Genomic DNA, 7,707 nt, shown 5'->3' with positions numbered 1-7,707 from the left:
AATAGACCACTCAAATAAAAATGTCATGCACATAATTGGAGGCAGTTGAGAGTTCAAAAGAGATGTTTGGGCCAGAGATATTTGAAAATTAGCATATATATGACATTTAAGGTCACAGACTGGTTGGTATCACCTATTAAGAGACAAAATAGTTTTTTTGTTTTGTTTTGTTTTTAATTTTATTTTATTTTTAAACTTTATATAATTGTATTAGTTTTGCCAAATATCAAAGTGAATCCACCACAGGCACACATGTGTTCCCCATCCTGAACCCTCCTCCCTCCTCCCTCCCCATACCATCCCTCTGGATCGTCCCAGTGTACCAGCCCCAAGCATCCAGTATTGTGCATTGAACCTGGACTGGACAAAATAGTTTTTAACCCTGAGAAATATCACTTCCCTAGGGACTGTCAGGAGGCAACTCGGGTTGACACACTGACTGAAGGGACAATAGGAATACTGCTGGCATTCAGTGCACAGGGCCTGGGACTGCACCACACCCTAGAATGCGTGGGAAATCCTACTCAATGAAGAAGTATCCAGCAGAAAATTCCAAAAGTGCCTGTGTAGGGAAATTGGCTGTAGACAGAGAAGTAGTCCTAGAACCAACCCTTGGGACATTCCCACTCTTAGAAGTTGGGTAATGGAGAAGATCCCTGGTGGCTCAGCAAGAAGGAATCTGCCTGCCAATGCAGGAGACGTGGCTTTGATCCCTGCATGGGGAAGATCTCCTGGAGAAGGAAATCGCAACTCACTCCAGAATTCTTGCCTGGGAAATCTCACAGACGGAGAAGCCTGGTGGGCTATAGTCCATATGGTCACAAAAGAGATGGATGTGAGTTAGTAACTAAACAACAATGGAGAAGAAGTTGGCAAAGGAGACGGAAAAAGGAGTACATAGAAAGGTAGAAAGAAAACTAAAACAAGTGGTGTCACATGCCAAGAGCACAAATTGTTTCAAGGAGAGACAGGTCAGCAGCAAAGAATGATGCTGAACAGTTGAATAAGATGAGGCCAGAAAAGTGTCCATTCAAAGGCAAGCTTAATAAGAGCCATATCAGAGGAGTGGTGGAGATGGAAGCCAAACTGATATAAGCTGAGAGTAAAGAGTGCAATTGTGCGGTAGTTTGAGTATTCTTTGGCATTGCCTTTCTTGGGGATTAGAATGAAAACTGACCTTTTCCAGTCCTGTGGCCACTGCTGAATTTTCCAAATTTGCTGGCATATTGAGTGCAGCACTTTCACAGCATCATCTTTCAAGATTTGAAATAGCTCAACTGGAATTCCATCACCTCCACTAGCTTTGTTCATTGTGATGCTTCCTAAGGCCCACTTGACTTCACATTCCAGGATGTCTGGCCGTAGGTGAGTGATCATACCATTGTGATTATCTTGGTCACTTAGGACTTCCCTGGTGGCTCAGGCGGTAAAGCGTCTGTCTACAATGAGGGAGACCTGGGTTTGATCCCTGGGTTGGGAAGATTCCCCTGGAGAAGGAAATGGCAATCCACTCCAGTACTATTGCCTGGAAAATCCCATGGACAGAGGAGCCTGGTAGGCTACAGTCCATGGGGTTGAAAAGTGTCAGACATGACTGAGTGACTTCACTTTCCTTTCTGTGTATTCTTGCCACCTCTTCTTAATATCTTCTGCTTCTGTTAGGTCCATACAATTTCTGTCTTTTATTGAGCCCATATTTGCATGAAATGTTCCCTTGGGATCTCTAATTTTTTTGAAGAGATCTCTAGTCTTTCCCATTCTGTTGTTTTCCTCTATTTTTTTTGCATTGATCACTGAGGAAGGCTTTCTTATCTCTTCTTGTTATTCTTTGGAACTCTGCATTCAGATGCTTATATCTTTCCTTTTCTCCTTTGCTTTTCACTTCTCTTCTTTTCACAGCTATTTGTAAGGCCTCCTCAGACAGCCATTTTGCTTTTTTGCATTTCTTTTCCATGGGGATGGTCTTGATCCCTGTCTCCTGTTCCTGTTCTCCAAGTCAGGCTTCAGCAATACGTGAACCGTGAAATTCCAGATGTTCAAGCTGGTTTTAGAAAAGGCAGAGGAACCAGAGATCAAATTGACAACATCTGCTGGATCATCGAAAAAGCAAGAGAGCTCCAGAAAAATATCTATTTCTGCTTTATTGACTATGCCAAAGCCTTTGACTGTGTGGATCACTATAAACTGTGGAAAATTCTGAAAGAGATGGGAATACCAGACCACCTGACCTACCTCTTGAGAAACCTGTATGCAGGTCAGGAAGCAACAGTTAGAACTGGACATGGAACAACAGACTGGTTCCAAATAGGAAAAGGAGTATGTCAAGGCTGTATATTGTCACCCTGCTTATTTAACTTCTATGCAGAGTACATCATGAGAAACGCTGGGCTGGAGGAAGCACAAGCTGGAATCAAGATTGCTGGGAGAAATATCAATAACCTCAGATATGCAGATGACACCACCTTTATGGCAGAAAGTGAAGAGGAACTAAAAAGCCTCTTGATGAAGGTGAAAGAGGAGAGTGAGAAAGTTGGCTTAAAGCTCAACATTCAGAAAACGATCATGGCATCTGGTCCCATCACTTCATGGCAAATAGATGGGGAAAGTGGAAACAGTGTCAGACTTTATTTTTTGGGGCTCCAAAATCACTTCAGATGGTGATTGCAGCCATGAAATTAAAAGACACTTACTCCTTGGAAGGAAAGTTATAACCAACCTAGATAGCATATTGAAAAGCAGACCTTGCCAACAAAGGTCCGTCTAGTCAAGGATATGGTTTTCACAGTGGTCATGTATGGATGTGAGAGTTAGACTGTGAAGAAAGCCGAAGAATTGATGCTTTTGAACTGTGGTGTTGGAGAAGACTCTTTTGGACTGCAAGGAGATCCAACCAGTCCATTCTAAAGGAGATCAGTCCTGGGCGTTCTTTGGAAGGAATGATGCTAAAGCTGAAACTCCAATACTTTGGCCACTTCATGCAAAGAGTTGACTCATTGGAGAAGACTCTGATGCTGGGAGGGATTGGGGGCAGGAGGAGAAGGGGTCGACAAAGGATGAGATGGCTGGATGGCATCACCAACTCAATGAACGTGAGTTTGAGTGAACTCTGGGAGATGGTGATGGACAGGGAGGCCTGGCGTGCTGCGATCATGGGGTCGCAAAGAGTTGGACACGACTGAGTGACTGAACTGAACTGAACTGAGAGTAAAGAGAGGGAAGCAAGCAGAGAAAATAACTTTTAAAAGGAATCTGAATAAATAATAAGCAGAGGAACAAGTTGGAAGGTGACTGGGAGTTAAGGAAAGGATTTTATTTCGAATATTTATTATCAAAGTTCTAACCATACAGAAAAGTTGAAAGAATGTTGCAGTTTCACTGAGCTCTATAATTAACATTTTACTATGCTTGCTTTATCATATCTCTTTATCTACCCATAAGGAAGGAATCTTTAAAGATGGAAAACATTCCTAGAGCATGTTTGTATGCTTAGAATATGATTCAATAGCTAGGGAAGACGAATGATACAGGAAAGAAAGGGGATAACCAAGTGAAAAAAAAAAATGAAGTCCTTGAGAACTGAGGGAATGGAACAGGATTCACAGTACAGGTAAAGAGACGTCTTTTGTTGTTACCAGGTAATCACGATGGTGTGATCACTTACCTAGAGCCAGACAGCCTGGAATGTGAAGTCAAGTGGGCCTTAGGAAGCATGACCACGAACAAAGCTAGTGGAGGTGATGAAATTCCAGTGGAGCTATTTCAAATCCTGAAAGATGATGCTGTGAAAGTGCTGCACTCAACATGCCAGCAAATTTGGAAAACTCAGCAGTAGCCACAGGACTGGAAAAGGTCAGTTTGCATTCCAATCCCCAAGAAAGGCAATGCCAAAGAATGCTCAAACTACCACACAGTTCCACTCATCTCACACTCTAGTAAAGTAATGCTCAAAATTCTCCAAGCCAGGCTTCAGCAAGCCGTGGTTCAGTGAACCATGAACTTCCAGATGTTCAAGCTGGTTTTAGAAAAGGCAGAGGAACCAGAGATCAAATTGCCAACATCCGCTGGATCATGGAAAAAGCAAGAGAGTTCCAGAAAAACATCTACTTCTGCTTTATTGACTATGCCAAAGCCTTTGACTGTGCGGATCACAATAAACTGTGGAAAATTCTGAAAGAGATGGGAATACCAGACCACCTGACCTGCCTCTTGAGAAACCTGTATGCAGGTCAGGAAGCAACAGTTAGAACTGGACATGGAACAACAGACTGGTTCCAAATAGGAAAAGGAGTATGTCAAGGCTGTATATTGTCACCCTGCTTATTTAACTTCTATGCAGAGTACATCATGAGAAATGCTGGGCTGGAGGAAGCACAAGCTGGAATCAAGATTGCTGGGAGAAATATCAATAACCTCAGAGATGCAGATGAAACCACCCTTATGGCAGAAAGTGAAGAACTAAAGAGCCTCTTGATAAAAGTGAAAGAGGAGAGTGAGAAAGTTGGCTTAAAGCTCAATATTCAGAAAACTAAGATCATGGCATCCGGTCCCATCACTTCATGGGAATTAGATGGGGAAACAGTGGAAACAGTGGCTGACTTTATTTCTGGGAGCTCCAAAATCACTGCAGATGGTGATTGCAGCCATGAAAGAAGCTTACTCCCTGGAAGAAAAATTATTACCAACCTAGACAACATATTAAAAAGCAAAGACATTACTTTGCCAACAGAGGTCCATCTCGTCAAGGCTATGGCTTTTCCAGTAGTCATGTATGCAAGTGAGAGTTGGACTATAAAGAAAGCTGAGCACCAAAGAATTGATGATTTTGGACTGTGGTGTTGGAGAAGACTCTTGAAAGTCCCTTGGACTGCAAGGAGATCCAACCAGTCCATCCTAAGGGAGATCAGTTCTGGGTATTCATTGGTAGGACTGATGTTGATGCTGAAACTCTAATACTTTGGCCACCTGATGCAAAGAGCTGACTCATTTGAAAAGACCCAGATGCTTGGGAAGATTGAGGGCAGGAAAAGAAGGGGACGACAGAGGATGAGATGGTTGGATAGCATCACTGACTCAATGGACATGGGTTTGGGTGGACTCTGGGAGTTGGTGATGGACAGGGAGGCCTGGTGTGCTGTGGTTAATGGTGTCACAGAGTTGGACACGACTGAGCGACTGAACTGAACTTTGCTGTTACAGAATGGAAAAAAGAGGAAATAGTTACTGAATCATGTAGGTTTGTGGATTTAACGTTGAGCAAATTTAGCATGCACTATACCATTGGCTAACTAACAGCTTAGATCCTCTTCTATTGCTAATAGAACCCAAAATTTGGTACCAACAAGCCCAGATCAGGAGAATTAACAATGGTCTAAGTCAGTCATGACTATTACATTCCCTTCTGCCAGATACTAACTATCCCATCATATCTTGAAGGTAAGAGATGGCCATATAACCTATTTCTGGTCAATAGATCTTAAGGGTTTCTTGCTGAGGGGGCTTCAGTGAAAGCTTTTCCTTTGCTGATAAAAGGAGAGGGAACTTCTCACATAAGGTCCTTCTGTTGCTTCCTCCACCCTTTGTTTTTCCTACTTTTGAATGTGGTCATGATTCATGATGTCAGGAAGTATGAGAGCCATCTTTCAACTTTCCATAAACTTGAAGATGAAAAGCCAGAGCTCAGAAAAGGAAAAAGACCATGATGATATTGTTTAGCAACTGAAGCAATGCCAACAACTACCTACCTCCAGACTTACTTTTATGATAGAAAATTAAACTTCAATTCACTGAAGCCTCTGTCATCGGGTTTTCCATCATTTTAGGTGAATAAAGATACAGAATATGGGAGGCGTGTGACAGCTATTCTTTTTTCTGCTGAACAGCCTTCCCTAGCTTGATTCTGGTTATAGACTCTATTCCCTAGGCCACAGGAGTGAATACCTGACCTAACAGGACTTAGATTTTTCTTACTGAGGATTTTAAACTTAATTAAGAACACCAAAACACAGAAGGAGACAACCTAATTGTCACCTCTAGAAAGAAAACCCACAATCTCCTGGCCCTGGGATTCTTTCCCATTCAGTCTATGAATTACTCTTCTATCTTTCCAATAAATTTCCATTTATTAAATTAATTTTAAAATTTATTTTTGGCTGTGCTGGGTCTTCGTTGCTGCACACGGGCTTTCTCTAGTCGTGGGGAGAGGAGGCTATTCTCTAGTTGCGGTATGAGGGCTTCTTTTGCAGACCACAGGCTGTAGGCACATGGGACTCAGTACTTGTGGCACATGGGCTTAGTTGCCCCGTGGCATGTGGAATCTTCTGGGACCAGGGATTGAACCCATGAACCCATGTCCCCTGCATTGGCAGGTGGATTCTTAACCACTGGAATACCAGGGAAATCCCCCTTTTTTCTTGTAGTTAGCTGGAATTGATTTCTGTTGCTTTAAACCAGTGGTTGTGATTAGGGGAGATTTTACTACTCAACAGATATCTGGCAATGTCTGGAGATATTTTTGTTTGACACCTGGGGTATTACTGGCATCTTGAGTAGATACCAGGAAAGCTGCTAACATCCTATAACACTTAGGACAATCTTCCATAACAAAAACATATTTGGCTCAAAGTATAAATAGTGCTGTTGAAAAAACCTGCTTTAAAACGGAGGTTCTTGGAATGGCATTGAAACATGTATAATATCATATATGAAACGAGTTGCCAGTCCAGGTTTGATGCATGATACTGGATGCTTGGGGCTGGTGGGTGCACTGGGACGACCCAGAGGGATGGTACGGAGAGGGAAGAGGGAGGAGGGTTCAGGATGGGGAACACGTGTATACCTGTGGCAGATTCATGTTGATATATGGCAAAGCCAATACAATATTGTAAAGTTAAAAAATAAAATTAAATTTAAAAAAACCAAAAAAACAAAAAACAGGGGTTCTTTAATCTGGACAAGGAGTTTCTCAACAAATCTGACAGGATCAGTGGATAATGAGTGGGAAGGAAGAATGGGAGGTCTGAGCAGCAAGGGGAAGTGTGGAATGGACTTTGAGAGTGTGGAAGAGAGAGCACGCTAAGGAAACTGGAGGACTGAGGAGCAATGGTGAGGGTCTGTCTAAGGTCAGTGACTGAATTTGGAGACGTCCATGCTAAGTCACTTCAGTTGTGTCTGACTCTTTGCAACCTTATGGACCATAGCCTGCCAGGCTCCTCTAACCATTGGATTCTCCAGGTACAAATACTGGAGTGGGTTGCCATTTCCTTCTCCAGGGGAACGTTTATTGATATTTCTCCTGCTATGTAGAGCTATGTTGGTACAGATAAAGAGAAGGCATAATTTGGGTTCATCCAGAACTGAGTTTTTGTCAGGTGAAAGCAACAGAGGGAAAGAAAGGCAAAGGAGTTGATGAACCAGAGAAATTAAGCTGGATAACAAGAGAAATAATAAGAGAATTGAAAACAAAACTGGTGGGAAAGAGAAATTAAGAAAACAATCCCATTTACAGTTGCATCAAAAGGAATAAATTACCTAGGCATAAACTAAACCAAGGAGGTTAAAGATCTGTTTACTGACAACTATAAGACACTGATGAAACAAATTGGAAATACACGCAAATGCAAATAAATGCAAAAATATTTTGTGCTTATAAATTAGAAAAATTAATATTATTCAAATGTTCATACTACCCAAAGCAATATACAGATTGAA

This window comes from Bubalus kerabau, chromosome 15, assembly GCF_029407905.1.
Source record: "Bubalus kerabau isolate K-KA32 ecotype Philippines breed swamp buffalo chromosome 15, PCC_UOA_SB_1v2, whole genome shotgun sequence".
NCBI lineage: Eukaryota > Metazoa > Chordata > Mammalia > Artiodactyla > Bovidae > Bubalus > Bubalus kerabau.
Note: the sequence above shows the minus strand (reverse complement) of the source record.